This window comes from Lathyrus oleraceus, chromosome 6, assembly GCF_024323335.1.
Source record: "Lathyrus oleraceus cultivar Zhongwan6 chromosome 6, CAAS_Psat_ZW6_1.0, whole genome shotgun sequence".
Lineage (NCBI taxonomy): Eukaryota > Viridiplantae > Streptophyta > Magnoliopsida > Fabales > Fabaceae > Lathyrus > Lathyrus oleraceus.
The window spans coordinates 319,907,604-319,923,221 of record NC_066584.1 but is presented as its reverse complement, the minus strand read 5'-3'; the positions used below and the strand labels follow the sequence as shown (position 1 = coordinate 319,923,221).

General features: G+C 37.8%; 1 long non-coding RNA gene across 1 annotated transcript; it reads left to right on the top strand.

The window, feature by feature from the left end:
• Nucleotides 1–2,513: 2,513 nt before the first annotated feature.
• Nucleotides 2,514–4,536, top strand: LOC127092856 (uncharacterized). The gene is made up of 3 exons (XR_007792316.1): nucleotides 2,514–2,883; nucleotides 3,591–4,086; nucleotides 4,204–4,536. It is a non-coding gene; the product is annotated as an uncharacterized LOC127092856 (long non-coding RNA).
• Nucleotides 4,537–15,618: the final 11,082 nt, after the last annotated feature.

Here is a 15,618-nt window from a genome sequence, read left to right as displayed (position 1 = left end):
CCAAAAAATAAGGAATAAAATGTTTTGTTTAACAACCAAAAAACTCTTGGTACAAATGCAGACTGCCGTTATATCATCCTAAAAGGGCATATGTGGAATTCCAAAGAAATTTGTATTTGGTTTCGAAGAAACAATATCTCATCGGGGTATATGGTTATGATTAAAGGTAGATCATGGATCATTAAAGATATGGATGGATCCCTAAGGCGGAAGGAATAATTAGGATTATGCTCACCAAGGGTTCGAAGCCTTATGCCTACGTATTCTCATCATGCAATGAGAAAGTCAGAGCACTCGTAGTTCATGGAACCACGAGAATAAAGGAGGAGATTGAAAGTGATGAAAAGTATAGCTTATACCAAAAGGAAATGGTAGTATGGGATCCCATAAAGGAGAATGAACTTTGAACCGAAGAGTAAACATGTATCTTGGCCCAAAAAGAAGGAATAAAGTGTTTGGTTTCATAGCCAAACATCTCTTGGTTCACAAGGTGGACTGCCGTTATATCATCTTAAAAGGGTATGTACGGGGCCCAAAGAAAGTGTTGTTTGGTACAAGGAACAATATATCATTGTAGGGAACAAACGATTTGAAATCAAAGAAGAGTGGTATGTTGGATCCATGAAGGAATAAACTCTGAACCTAAGATTAAACCGACTTATTGGCCAAAAAAGAAAGAATAAAGTGTTTGGTTTAACAACCACACATTTATTAGTTCACAAGGTGGACTTCCGTTATATCGTCCTAAAAGGATGTGCATGGAATCCAAGGAAAAATGTATTTGATCTCAAAAAGATGGTATTTACTGATGAATGATAACAACTGAGATAGGAATAAATAAGGTAGCTCGTGGAGAATTTGAATCCTCGTGCCTAAGTATTCTCACCGTGCAATGAGAAAGTCAGAGCTTTGGTAGTTCAGCCTACTACAGCTGACAACAAGAGACTGAGGCAAGAGAAATGATATATGATAATGGAATATGAAGAAGACTTGACAGTCATTGGATATGAACCATACTAAAGTCTATGAGTAAAGGTGAATACGATGAGCAATTGAATCATTCGTCCCGTACCCAAAGATATTCAGAATGAGTTAATAGAATTCTCCACTCTCATTCATTCTTTACTACTTAAGGCTCGTGGCATGTGATTTTCATCGTAACTTTCAAGTTGATGAAGAAGAATCATTGTTGCTCCTTATGATGATGAAGACCTCGTCAATCATTCGAGTTGAATTACATTAAAGTCTATGAACAAAGGAGAATACCTTGAGAAACTGGGTCATTTGTCCCGTACCCAAGGATACCCTAGACAAGGATAGGAATTCTCCATCCTCATCATTCTTTGTTACTTAAGGCTCATGGCATACAACTTGAATCATGATTGATAAGTTGCTGATGGAGACCTCTGATTGTTGCACTGTTGCTTTGAAGGGAGAGACTTGACAATCATATGATTTGAATCGTGCTAAAGTTTATGAATAGAGGTGAATACGGTGAGCAACTGAGTCATTCATCCTGTACCCAAAGATATTCAGAATGAGTTAATGGGTTTCTCCACTCTCATTCATTCCTTATTTCTTAAGGCTCGTGTTACACAATTTTAATCTTGATTGACAAACTCTTGAAAAACACCTTTGATATGCCTTGCATAATCCACTGCTTGATTTGTCTGGGATGCCTTGCATGAAAGTCTGGACTTAAGGCCTTGAGATGCACAACTTTATAGAAATAGTCTCATCAAGTGATCAAGGGACTTTTGATCACTTGAATAGACTATGATATTATACATGAATCAAAATATTTAGTTAATCAAAATTTCTTTTAATAAACTTGAATCAAAGAGTTTGAATTAAATTGAAAGTTATGGTTAATCATGTACAAATCCTAACTAAGGGATCATGCAAAGATTAAGATAAAATTAATCATCAATTACCAAATATCATATGAAAATTAATGACTAAAATATTAATTATTCTAAATCAATTCCTAATCCTAAGGGAACATGAATTATACTAATAAATCCTAGGGTTAGAATTGGCAAATCTCATGGGTATTCAATTAGGGAATTAAAACAAACATTAAATCTAATTATTGTTAATCATCATAATTATTTCTAATCAAAACAATTATTTCTAATTAATAATTAAATACTAATTTACAATTAATTCTAACATGTTAATCAAGTTAGTCCTAATTGAAATTCCCTAATTAGCCTAACTAATCAACAATTTAAAAGAACTAAAACAATTAATCAAAAGGATAAAAAAACAAATAATGGAAATGGGCCTCAAGGGGGTGTAAAGGCCATGTACAGGGTATGCAAGGAAAAAAGCGCTTAGGCACTGGGGTTTAGGCCCATAGGAGTATTGCCTCATGAATATAGGGGTGTAGCCATGGCAGGTGAGGTGTAGAGCGTCAAAGGAATGGGCCTGAGGCCCAATTCCATTCACGTGAGGCAAAGAGAGGGATTCATATTGAATTTAAATGCGCTCCATGTATTCCAAATTCTTCCTCCATCTCCACTGCACCGGAATTTCCTCCGGCGGAGGTGAAGCTCATATCATCCACCTAAACACATCACCAGAATCAGATTTCCACCCTCAACCTCTAAAATAACTCAATTCCATCAAATTCTCAACCATCAATTCAGAATTCATGACTAGAATGAAGAACCATATGATTTCTATTCAAAATTAAATGAAAATTGTTCATGGATTCATAATCAAGGTTTGGGGATAATGATCCCTAGGGTGTAAGCTACACAATGGTAACATGACGTTGAAGAAACAAGAAGAAAAGAGTTACCTACAAAGTGGTGATTTGCTCTGGCGAAGTGTTGAATCGGAGAAGAAGCTTGCAATGAGGAAAATCACTTGAATCCGGTATGTTTTCACTTGTATCTTCTTCTTCTTTCTCTTACTTCTCTTCTTCTTCTTCTACTACTTTCTGAGATTGAGTGAGCTTCGAAGAACTTGCAGAGAGAATTCAGAGTGTGAGTGTGAATGCGTAAGCGTGACTCGAATTGTGAACGATGCAGGCTATTTATGGAGGTTGAATTTAGCAGAGTTTAATCTCTGTTAAATTGTGATGGTGTGAGTTGGTTAGAGATCTCCATCGTGTTAGATGATTCTGTTAGTATTGTTAGTTAGCTGATTCAAAGTTAGTTAGCATTGTGAAATGGCTTTGATTCAAATCGTGAGCTGTCAAATGGAAAAAAGTTTAAATTGTTAGTTATTGATAGGTTAGTTTGAAAGTTATAACTGTCTAATGACTTGTCAGATGAATGTAGAATGAAATCTTAATTGTTCCATTAGCTATGAAATTAAATGTCAGTTGTGAATTAATGCAGTGTTAATTTGGAAACTAGAAATTCATTTAGCTTGTTAAGGTGTAAAATTCAAATGCTAGTATTTATTATTTTGAAAATTGACTGGTGGTGATGATGAATAAACTGATGTAATTTATGGTTGGCCAAGGCATAAGTTGCCCTACTGCAGGTGATTTTGTTAGTGCAGGTGGATTTAATTCTGCCATGGCCTGGTTGTGCTTCATTGGTTAATGGCTTATGTCCAGTTGTTGTGTAATGCAGGTTGGTAACAATGGGTAGAGTTGTTGCAAGATTACATGAGACTCTAATCTTGCCCTGCAGAATTTGCTGAATCGATGTCATGCAAACTTGCCGGTGGACTTACTGCAGGACTGCATCATGGTCGCAAAAGATTGATGATGATGATCCAAGTTGCCAGGTAAGGCCGCAACATATGTCATGGTATTGTGAAGTTGATGTTTTATTCCTGCAGGGTTACTCTGTTACAACAGGATCTGTGTGATGATGGTATGATGTAACAAGCCTTGTTCATTGGTTATTGCTGCAATACATGTTGTGGCTATGAAGAATGGATGTTGATACTAAGGTTGCATCATGAGGCCATGACTGAATGTGGATGTGAAGTGATGATATATCAAGGTTGTTAGATCTTTTGGATGGAAATGTAGGATTTCTGTTTGATGTAGAAAGACTCGTGGCATGGCAAGGTTTATGGTATGATGACCTGGTGCACTGCCAATGTTTGTGAGCTGCCATGGTAAGTCTTTCATGATGCAAGTGACTTGGCTGGTGTATCAAGTGCATTATTTGTTATGTATAGTAAGAATTGCGTGGTTAGATTTTTGAATGTATGTATTGGTTGCAAGGAGTGCAGGACTGGTTTAACATGGTATGATGTCATATGGTTGCAAGGCCTTTGGTTTGTGCAAGGCAAGGCAAAGTGACCATGTTCAAAGGCATGGCCAAGGCAAACTTACAATACATGGAATTCTTGTTTGTGAAGAAAGTGTGACAATGGAAGATCAAGAAGTCAATGCATGAATGAAATGTGATTAGTGTTAGGACTTTAGGGTGAAAAATGTAATGGTTGACTTTAGTTAACTGGTTGACCAAAAAGTCAATAGTTGACAAAAAATCAACTTTTGCAAAAATGTAATTTTTTAGATTTCTTTTTGTAATGGACTATATATACCTTTATGAATGAATGAAAACTCAATTGTTTTGATGAAATAAACATGATTGTATGTGAATCAAGACTTGACTTTTAACAAAACCAAAATGATATATGAATAAACAATCACCCTAATCAATTGAATTATAAGGATCATGAGCACATGATAACAAATAAACCAAATGGACCAAAATGCATGGATGAATCAAGAATAAATACCCCTATAAATCATAATGGATCAAGAACCATCATTGGGCCAAAGGCCAATGCACCAATGTAAACATGAATTCAAAGACCAAAGACCTATGAATTTGAAAGTACCATGGGCTTAGAATCAATGGATTAGGAATGTCCAAGTAGAATGCATATGTATGAATGCTTTGAACAAAAGGTTGAACTAGATGAAATCCCAAACTTATGGACATGTAAGTTAAATGGATGATTCAAATGCCCCAAGCAAGTTCAATGATGACATGATGCATGGCATGATGATTTATAACCTCCTCCAAATTAATTAGGGATGACCTAGGTCAAAGTTCAAAGCATATGGTTGCAAGGCCTTTGGTTTGTGTAAGGCAAGGCAACGTGATCAAGTTCAAAGGCATGGCCAAGGCAAACTTATAAAACACGGAATTCTTGTTTGTGAAGAAAGTGTGTCAATGGAAGATCAAGAAGTCAATGCATGAATGAAATTTGGTTAGTGTTAGGACTTTAGGGTGAAAATGTAATGGTTGACTTTGGTCAACTGGTTGACCATAAAGTTAATAGTTGACCAAAAATTCAACTTTTGAAAAAATGTAATTTATTTATTTATTTTTGTAATGGACTATGTATACCTTTATGAATGAATGAAAACTCAATTGTTTTGATGAAATAAACATGATTGTATGTGAATCAAGACTTTACTTTTAACAAAACCAAAATGATCTATGAATGAAACAATCACCCTAATCCATTGAATAATAAGGATCATGAGCACATGATAACACATGAACCAAATAGACCAAAATACATGGATGAATCAAGAATAAGTGCCCCTATAAATCATAATGGATCAAGAACCATCATTGGGCCCAAGGCCAATGCACCAATGTAAACATGAATTCAAAGACCAAAGGCCTATGAATTTGAAAGTACCATAGGCTTAGAATCAATGGATTAAGAATGTCCAAGTATAATGCATATGTATGAATGCTTTGAACAAAAGCTTGAACCAGATGAAATCCCAAACATATGGACATGTAAGTTAAATGGATGATTCAAATGCCCCAAGCAAGTTCAATGATGACATGATGCATGACATGATGATTAGTAACCTCCTCCAAATGAATTAGGGTTGACTAGGTCAAAGTTCAAAGCTATGTATCAACCAAGAATCTCAAGCCAAGTGAGAAGTCAACACAAGTAGTGCACCAATGCCATGAGCCACAACTAGGATTTCCAACATCTTAATGAAAGCCAAAAGACTTGCAATCCTCCAGATCAAGGATTAAGGTTTGGTATGAAATAGACCCCAAGATGTAACCTCCAAGACCTGAAGCATCTATCAACTAGGGTTTTGATGAATCCCAAATCAAGAAGTCAACCAAGCAAGGCACTTGAATACCAATTATTCCTGATTAGGATTTCAATGAGGCAAACCCCTCAAACAAGGCCTTTGAATGAGTTAAGATGCTTTACAAGAAAGTCTCCAATGTATGAGCCCCCCACTAGGGTTTTAATAACCAAGATAAGGCCCAGAGAACAATTATAAGGCCCCATAACGAAATCATAGAAACTAGGGTTTGCATGCCCTAAGAGGTACCATGATGAAGTCTTCTTGAATCCACACTTCAAAGATTAGTTAATTAGGGTTTCACATCACCTATGCTCAGGTGAATAGCCAATGCCATTCCTTTGAAGGTTTAGTTCACACATAAACCCTAGCTTGCAAGCTAAGATCTTTGAATCTATATCGATCAACTTATTGGACGAATGATTCATATGAATGAGGCATGAAAAGATGAAAAGGGGAGGGTAAGTTTTGGGGTATGACACCCTCGTTCCATCATTGTATTATTGGTGCACCTCCTCCCTTTTATCTCGTGCTTTTATTTTTATTAGTTATTAGTTTAATTAATAATTGTTATTGATAACATAAAAAGTCAAATAAAATCAATAGTTTTTCCAAAATAAAATTAAATATGCTTGATCAACATCAAATAATTTTCAAAAACATTTCATAACTCCTTCATTAAATTCAAGACAATTTCATAATCAAATCAATTTCATATAACGCGAATCAAACACTTGATCAAAATCAAGTTCTTTTCCGCTTAATCAACAATGCTTTGAAATCCTTTTCACAATAAAACCGGATGAAAAAAGATTAGTTGGATGTAATATCCATCCTAGTCCCTGAGTATTTGGATGATAGACGTAATAACTTACCATTCGAGTATTTATCTTCCGTTCAAAATGCAATAATTAAACGAATTAAGTTCGTTCCGATTTGGATGAAAAAGGACTAGTTGGACGTATTATCCATCATAGTCCACGAGTATTTGAATGATAACTGTAATAAATTACCGTTTGAATGCTTGTCTTTCGTTAAGGAATCATGAATTAATTCACCTCACAAATTTCATAAACAATTTTGATGAAAAATGATTTTTTGAACGTAATATTCATCCTAGTCCCCGAGTATTTGGATGATAGCCATAATAGCTTAACATTTGAATATTCAGCATCCACCTAAAAACAAACTCAACCAATCAAACTCATTTTCCCCAACGCAATAAAAAAATAAATATTTTCACAAACGAGTGATGTTTTATCTGTTCTACAGCAATACAAGCAAACACTTAAGTCTCCCATGCGCGAGCATACAAGCAATATTTAACAGCTAGAATGCGACATAAACATCGCTCACTAAAATCAACCAAACAAATAATTATTTGCTATCCATAACCACATAACTTTGAATTCCTCATCGCACTTGGGGATACGTATGAGCGAGATTCAACGTCTCGTCAAACACCCTAATAAAAGACTTATTTTAGTCATTTTCTTCTTCCTTTGAAACTTTAATAAGTAGAAGAAATAAAAAAACTTGCGCTAATATTCTATTTGCAAATCTAACTAAAGAGTTCTCATTTAGTACAATGGATGTGAGGGATGCTAATATCTTCCCCTTGCATAACCGGCTCCCGAACCCAAATTTGGTTGCGGCAACCATTTTCTTTTTCTTTAAGGATTTTATCTACATTTTCCCTTTCCTTTTGGAATAAATAAATTTTAGTCGAGACTCTATTATATTTCGAGCATTTCATTATGCTCAAGCATTTTTTGCGTTGTGATACCCCTGTTTTGGCGGACAAGGATTCTTCTCAAAGATCTATAGCCTCAATTGCCTCTTGAGGCGAAACGGATCCCATCTAGGGATCCAACATTTTGATCGCCTCATAGGACAGAGAGAATCCCACTTAGGGATCCAATATTTTCATCGCCTCATAAGGCGGGAAGGATCCCATTTAGGGATCTAACATTTTGATTGTCTCAAAGGATAGAGAGGATCCCACTTAGGAATCCAAGATTTTGATCGCCTCATTGGGAGACAAGGATCCCACTTAGGGATCTAGCCTTTTGATCGCCTCAAAGGGAGGCAAGGCTCATACTTAGGGATCCATCATTTTGATCGCCTTATAGGGAGGAGGCCGAAGAGGATCCCACTTAGGGATCCAACATTTTGACCGCCTCATAGGGTGGCAAGGATCCGATGGTTGCAGTATTCAACATCAAAAGTAAGTATTTGTTTTATCGTATCCATAGGGATGAATGCAATATTAAATTTCATTCAAAAATTGATGTTATTTAAGTGAAAAGTTGTCAAATTGTTTGGTTACATATAATAGGTAATGTAAAAAATGGTAATTAAAAAGTGAAGTTTAAAAAATGAGAAAGCTTGCCGAGATTGAGATTCATCCACCAATCACACATGTATTCTTCTGATCAGTTATACAGAGATTAGTCATTTGATCAATATTATCACGTAACACTCGCCAACAAAACTTATGTCTAAACTCCATACGAGAGTTCAACCATATTCTTTAATCGACGATCTCTCAGCCTATTAAAGAATACGGTAGCATTAAGATTTGATACTCTTGTGAATGTTAAACCTAAATCTATGTCTAGAGTTTAGCATTTAACAAATGATTATCCTAGATCCATATTCAAAGAGTATTTCTCAATAACGGTTCAAATTAATAAGTAAAGCAAGTAAACAATGTTTTACTTGGCAATGATTATTCTTCCTTGATGATCAACTAATTACTTTTGCAATGTGTCAAACTTGCGTTTCAAGATTCTTCATCGAAATATCGGTATTTTTCTAATTCACAAATGATATTTGCATAAACTGATTCAAGGTGTCTTCCAACTTTGAAGTCTTTTCCGGTTGTGGAGGAGTCTATTTGAAATTATGATAAGGATTCTTGTCGCACCTGCGAAAAACAACCAGCGAGCTAAAACAAAACAACACAGAGCCGCCACCGTGCGTTATTTATCCCAAAAGAGGGAAAGGAAACGCTCAGAGTAAACCTGGGAAAAGCATGGTCTCGCGACCAAAGAGAAAGGGATCGGGAGTCGGTTACGCAAGGGGAAGGTATTAGCACCCCTCACGTCCGTCGTACTCGACGGGATCCACGCTCAAACGAAAGAAAAGGTTGCTAAAACAAACATCACACACACACACGCACTGAAGACAACACAGGTGGGGAAAGAGAGGAGAGGGCTCGCTAGGATATCGCATCCTATGCCTACGTATCTCGTCTGGAACGAGAATCAGAGCTGCCGTAGTTCGGCTCACGCACGCCAAACAAGACACACACAAACACGGGCAAACTTGGAACCCGAACGCCAATCGTTGGACTTACGTCGGCTTCCGAACCAAACAAACACAGTCAGGATACGGAAAACCAATCGCTGGGCTTACATCCATATCCTGACACACAAGAATAAACAAGCAACAAGCTACTAAGGAGTCGGGAACTCGAGCCTAGCAACTGTCAAGCAAACACACACAAAAAAGAAAAAGGGTGCCCGGAGAGACCTCGCACGGTCTCCTGCCTACGTACCTCATCTGGTATGAGGATCAGGGCGACGTAGTTCCCCTGAACGGGAAAGAAATTCTAACCAGATACAAAGGGAGACACACTACCAGGGAGCTGGACTCGAGCCTAGTGTTATCATGCGTCATTGCCCTATGTTATGGTTTCTATCCTGACTTGCACAAGCAAACTAATCCTATCCAGGCAAAAGCAAGCAAGCAAGCATAAACAAAGCAAAGCAAATATTCAAGTAGCACACACTATATCCAGTCAAGTGAGGCTCAAACAAAGGGTTAGACTGCCAAAGCAAGTCATCTGTACAAGGGTGGTGTTAGCTCTTAACCCTGACATTGAGAGTCAGGGTGAAGCTGATGAAAGGTGAGTGAAGATTAGACTTCACAGCTCTTATCCCTGGCCAGGGAGAGCTTCAGACAAAGGAGCGTGGGTCCAGAAAGTGGGAACCCTTCTACGCTCATGACTCTGACACAACTGTACAACTGTACAAGATCTTGGGTTAATGCCCCAATGCATCAACATAGTTGTGTGAGCAGAGGGACGACTCAACAGAATAGCGGGAGATAGATTGCATATCTCTTTGATCCACCAATTTCCTTAATCAAGGTCTTTACCTGCTTGGGGACAAAAATAAACAAACACAATCATCGCCTCTTAAGGAGGACTTCAGACAGGTGCCTGGCCAAGTAACAGGCCGGGTCTTCCAGACTACATGGAGAAAAGAAATTCTACCTCAACTGGTTTATACAACCAAGCAACAGCAAGCAAGTTCTTAAAGAACTGGAGCAACTAAAGTACCTGAAATCAATCTAGCACAATTAGTATTCAGCTCAAACAGTCAAACAGCATAGTTAACAGTTAATATGTACAGTCAATGCCATGTGCAAAGCACAATCAACTCAATTGAGCCAAGCATCCTACAAGACACACAAGTTAGCTTACAACAAGCAACCAAACTCAATTTAATCAACTTGCATTTTTCTCCTTAAAGCCTTTGCATCTCTTCCTGAAACACAATTCAAAAGTGAGAAACAAGACCACTAGGCCAAGCCTAGGGTCCAAAGGGGATGAAAAATCCAAAACAGCAAGTGAAAATTATCCAAAACCATAATCAAACAATTTAGAAACAAAACCAATTGGTCCCATGCTCATACCATTCACCATTATCATTTTATGAAAGAAATAGCATCAAACATGCAATTTGCAACCTCAAAGGACCAAACAGAATGATCATCATCAAAAGCATACCAAAACATTTCAATAAATTCCACAAAAATTCAAGTCTAAACAGAACATATCCAATGAATAGAATATCAAATTTCAGCTCATTTGGATCAAAGGAAGTAGGTCAATGAAAATCAAAAAGTCCAGACAAGTTCAAGCAAGCCAACACAAGGCATCAAAACAATCACCAACTTCCAATAATCATAAAACAGTGACAACATATGATAAATGAATGGGACCAAAACCATAATGACCTATAATGTGTCTAGAATTGACATGTCAAATCCCACATTCATCCAATTAATGACCAGAATTTCACAAATCAAATGCCAACATGTGTCACAAAAAATCACCAAATGACCAAACAGAGGGAAAAATTCCAATCAAATAGGAAATGCCATCAATAAATCCAGAAAAATTCACATGTAATCTCAACATCCATGTGCACAATCATGCAAAAATTTAACTCAATCCAATGTCCCTAAGCACATCAAATAAAATCATGAAATTCATCAAGCTTGGTGTGACACAAATTGTCACACCTCTAATCAAAAATTCATATCTCATCAACCAGGGATCCAAAAATTGCAAACCACATATCAAAATCACCAGCAAAGAGTCCAGAATAGGCATGCAAAATTTCATGAATTTCTATGGAAGCATCATCATTTTATGAGTGAAATGGCAAAGCATATACACATGGCACACATCCAAACAATCCCTAGGCATTTTATTTTCACATGTGCACAAAAATATTAAAAATCACCATTAAAACTACACATCATAAGGAGAATCACGCAAAAAACCTCACAAAATTTGGACAAGAAAATGAATCTCCTATGAATTTTTGAAGTTCATGCATCAAAAATGAAATGAAATTGAAAAAGAAAATGAAATAAAACAAATTAAATGGAATAATGGCATAAGCGTAATTATTCATCAGCATGGCAAAACGACGCCGTATTCATTAATACGTTGGCGCGCTCTCATTGGCTAGGAAACGGCGGTAAACAAAAGATTCAAACAGGCCAAGGCAAAAACGGATCCAGCGCGTTCTTGAGATTGTTCTTCATCAAGAACATTTCCAAAATTCCAGAAAATTGTCAAGAACACTTTTCAACCAAAACAAACAAATCATATATCCACGTGTTCGTCTTTCGACCTAGATTAAGGATATGGAAAGCTTTTGACCTAACTCTAAGCGTAGCAACAGGATCGAGCGAAAGAAGATTCATATCCAAATATTCAAATCACGATAACTCACTCGATACTCAACCAAAATCAAAACCACGAGTTGCATGATGATCTACGTTGAAAGATCTATAAGAACCACATAATGATTTAATCAATGAAGGAATTCGAAAATGTACCTTGTGGAGGATGCAGTGATGAATTCTTGCTTTTCCAGGTGTAAGAAGGTGAAACAGATGAAGATTAATGATAAGGAAGTTGATTGGAATAACTAGCTTAGCTCCAGCACGCTCCAGATGCAAGAATCATGAAGATGCCATGGATGATCACTATGAGGACAGTCGCAATTTTGCAAGGTTATGGCACGGATCTTGTGAAACAGTTCCTCAACAAGTCTTGTAGAACATGGATCAAGCAAGAATGAATGCAATTGATGAAGATTTCAATGAGAATTGTGGAAAAAAGTGTGAAGAAATTTTGGAGAATTTGGAGGTTTTGGAGGGAAAAGTTGTTACAATCTTGAAATGTGCAATGTGATTACCAATTTCTGTTACAATTACTGTTATATACCAATGCCTTAATCCATTCCTTAATCACAATTAGCAAAATTGGATTGGATTAGTGTAATGCATTTTCAAGTGAAAGTCCAAAATAGCCTTTTCACAATTAGGCCAATGTAACAGTAAATGACAGTTGGAGCAAGTTCTATTTGGCATTTATGAAGTGTATGAATGAGCCTTGTATGCAAAAACCTTGTATTTTGAAATTTCACCATTCCATGCCAAAAATACAAAGTGATCACTTAAAAAATGACCTTTTGCCACGAGTATTTTTGATGAAATGTGACCATGCATAATGAAAGTACATGTGAAATGGGGTTTGCTCAAAGAAAGATCATCCAATTTGGTCATTCCATGTGAAAGTTATGCCACTTTGAATTTAGGCATTTTTGGAAAATGATTTGACCATATCTTGCCAACCATTCATGAGAAATTCAAGTTCTTGGACTTTTTGGAAAGGTGAGAGCAAGATCTACAACTTTCATGTTGAACAAAATTTTATTTGAAGCATTTTTGGACATGTAATTTTGTGGTGAAAAACTTTCCATTTTTGGAAACTTTCAATTACAAGTCACTTTCTATTTTTGGAACTTTTCTCCTGACTTTATTTTCTTCATTCTTGATGTTTGACATGTCAAATGAAACTTGTTTCAACATGAATGAAGTATATCCAACCCTCTCCCACCTCCAAATCCATCAAATCAGGCACAGTTGACCACAATTGACTTTTCTCACTGATAGATGAATTTGGCTGTGCACTGATCAAGCTGAGCCTCAAACTCCTGATGAAATGGCTCAATGATGAAACCCTAGCTTCCATAAGATCAATATAATCACATGATGATCCCCATATCCATTGTAGACCCCATCTCCTTCACAAGCCCTGATTGGCACAATTCAGATGATTAGGGTTGACCAGAGGTCAAAACCCTAATCTCAAGGTATCTGATCAATCTCTTGAATCTCTTGATGATAACAAGACCATGATGATGATGATGTATCATTTCACCCAAGATGAAGATCAATCCCCTTGAGAATCAAGAAACCCTAATTTGTACCACACATCCTCAGATGATTAATGATCAATTCAATCAATGAAACCCTCAAGCTTGCATACATCAACCTTTTATCTTCTGATCAAGACCTAGAAGGATGACTTGCACAATGTTTCCACATGATATGCAAATATGTAATGACTAATGACCTACAAATGAAATGCAACATGCTAAGCTAGTCCCAGAAGAGGAGGGCAAATTTTGAGGTGTTACAGCTGCCCCTATTCAATCCACTGTGAACCTGTCGATATGAATAGCCTCGGCTTTCAAATGATCAGGATGAAGAGTGATTGAATACCAAGAACAGACGAACAATTTGCACTCTGATGGGAAAATAATTAACAATGCCTGTCAGAATCGGCAAAGAAACAGTCTTGAAAGAAACATCCGTCTGGTACGGAGAAAGTCGGCCTGATCACCGAAACAGCAACGTCGACCTGGATACCTAAATAAATGGTAACACAGGGATAATCATGGCCTGAACACCACATCCGCTGGGGATTACTATTTTTTATATAGATTTTTTTTTTTATACTTTTCTTGAACCCCAAAACTTTCTGATCTTTCTCTCTTTTTTCATTTTCTTGAACCCCGAAAATTTCTTTCGCGCAAATGATCCCAGATCATTGCATTTGAACCCCGATATCTTGTTTGCCAAAATAATGAACCCCGCTCTCCATTTTGAACCCCAGTCGCCTGACGATAACTTGCGATCGCCATTGTGAACCCCGATCTCCAGAAAACACCTCGTGTCTCCTTTTCTCCATTTGGACCCCGCTCTCCAGAAAATGCCTCAACATTTCCCTTTCTCCGTTTGAATCCCGTTCTCCAGAAAATGCCTCAACATTTCCCTTTCTCCATTTGAACCCCGTTCTCCAATTTCTCGTGATAATTCCGCTGGCAACGTCGGAAATAACACCAAACACCACTCTGAGGGCGACATATCAGAGGGTACACCTTCACAAAAGGAAGGTAACATGTGCATCTCTTCCTCAGAAGACACCCCTAACGACCTCTGTTGGCCTCAGCCCAAGTCTAAGGTGACACATGAACAGAAGATAATCCTGAGGACCTCATCCCGGATATTAATCTTCAACTCCAATCTCCATTTGAGCCCCGATCTCCAGAAAATGCCTCGACACTTCCTTTTCTCCATTTGAACCCCGATCTCCAGAAAATGTCTCAACACTTCCTTTTCTCCAATTGAACCCCGATTGTCGCGCTGATCGCGTAACGTCCTTTGATTTTATTCCCATCTCCGTCCGACGGAAAAGTTTCCTTCAGTGTCGCACTACTGGGGAACATTGCTGACCTGACGTCATGATGTTAAACTCATCTGAGTAACATCTTCACCATCCGGCGAAACTAAATCTCAAACGGTAACCACGGCTTGAGTCGCGTTGATTGCGTAACATTCCCATCTCTGTCCGACAGAAAAGTTTCCTCCAGTATCGCACTACTGGGGAAGTACTGTTGATAAAAAACGGCACCAAACTCCTCGGAGCAACATCTTTACCCTCAGGCAACCACTTCTCAAACGGTAACCACGGTCTGAGACTAGCTCATGCTTGCAATATGATGCATGATTAATTTTTCTGCGTAATGCTCCATAATTATGGAAATGCTACGCGATTTATTATGCAATATGCTATGCTATCTTTTCATGATGCATGTATAAAAAGGCATCCCCCTCAAGGGACTCTTCTGGGGAGCACGAGACACTCTGCTGAGGGACTCGCCATCGCTCCGATTTCCACCCTGCTGGGGAATATCGCTGCTGCTGGGTAAAGGCAACCCTTGCTGGGGAAAAACCTCCTTTGCACCCGATCCGCTTGGGGAATTGCTGGGGAAGAATCCACCAATGCTCTGTGGGGATACACCAGTTTGGACCAGCTGGGGATATCAATCCCGACTCCGCTTGGGAAACCACCGCACACAGATACTTCCGCTGGGGAAATTGTCACCTTCAGGCCTGGCGACTGG